Genomic DNA, 1,590 nt, shown 5'->3' on the forward strand with positions numbered 1-1,590 from the left:
ATGTCTTTTTAAAATATATAGATGAGGATTTGTCATTCTTCAGATTTCTAAGATAACAACGGATTTGTCTCCTTTACACTATTATTATGTTGAAAGCATATCATGCCTGTGTTTCCTCATCATGCAGATTCTCCTAATGGGCATTTTTCTTTCATATAAACAACGACTGAAATGTCCAATGAGCTAATCTGTCATAATCTACAATGGATTACATGATGAAAATATCCGGGGGGAAACGGAGCCTGCCTATAAATCCCTCAGCGGTGGGCCCCGGTGCTCGTGGGCTCTGGCCTGAAAGCGATAAGGGTTAAGCTGTCTTGAAGCCGGACGGCTGCAGAGATCAAAGTCTGCGGGAAAACCYAAACGGCAGGCCACTTGAGATCAAATACGAGATGCTGCTGTGTGGTCACAGCCGACCCCCAGGGCTTTCCAGATCCCCCAGAACAAGCGCTCGCAATTTCCTCCGTTTAACGATCTCGAGCAGGACTTTGAATCTGTAGCGTGTTGTTGTGCGGCAAAGATACCAAACCACAAACTTCAGGTTTGCGGTTTAGAGTCCTGATACACAGTGAATCCTAAAAGTATTCATTAAAAACAAAGACTGCTCAATTGTATTTGCGCAAGTATTCACAGACTTTACTGAATGCTTTTTGATCCACTTTTGACAGCAATTTCAGCCTCAATTCTTTGAATATGATGCCACAAGCTYGGCACACTTAAAGTATTAAGCAAAGCTGTGAATATTTATGTAGAAATGATTTCTTGTTTTTTTCCCACATCCTCATAATGGTGTATGGGTATGTAAAATTTTGATCAAAGAGATTAATCTTGTCCAATTTGGAATAAAATATTGTAAACATTTTCCAGATGCACTGTATTTAAATGTGGACTTGCAAAAAACTGTGTGGAATAATTTTTTAATTCAGCATAGATAGGAATTAATTATTATAAGGTTTAAAAAAAAAACATGGATATTTTTTAAAAAAATCAAGATTTGGTATTACATTTGTTCCTTTTTTTTGGCAGTTTCAGACCTCCATACAGGAGGTCGGATATTTCTTTAAAGCAAATTAGCTTTATTTTTTTTATTATTATAGTAATTACAGGGAGGTCATAAATGGATTATGTTAACATTCAAGAAGTGACTTCATAAAATAAAAGAAACAAATAGAATATAGAAATCCTTAACCATACTTTCTACTACGTGTACTTTCCCCAACAAGGTGTTTCATTTTGCCGTCTTTAAAGCAAATAATTGTAAGTGATACTTTGAGTGAAAGAAACTCCTGGCGGTAACATTCACTTCGTGGTTTAAYACAGTTTGTAAGAAACACTGAGACAAAAACTTCTTTCAGTTCCTGAAATTGAAGAGTTCTTTCATTGAGAAACTTGAGCACAGCTCTAAAAGTATAGAGGTTCCCTAATCGGGAGTTCCATCTCTGCCTTTCACACTCCTATGAGAATCGGTGTATATCTGTGGCKTTGTAGAGGAATACATGTGTTTTGTTGCAGACTAAACGTCTTTAAACATCCATGTTAAAATCCACCCCATCATCACCAGGATAAATTGGACGTATCCCAGGTAAAGTT

This window comes from Poecilia reticulata, linkage group LG2 (genome assembly GCF_000633615.1).
Source record: "Poecilia reticulata strain Guanapo linkage group LG2, Guppy_female_1.0+MT, whole genome shotgun sequence".
NCBI lineage: Eukaryota > Metazoa > Chordata > Actinopteri > Cyprinodontiformes > Poeciliidae > Poecilia > Poecilia reticulata.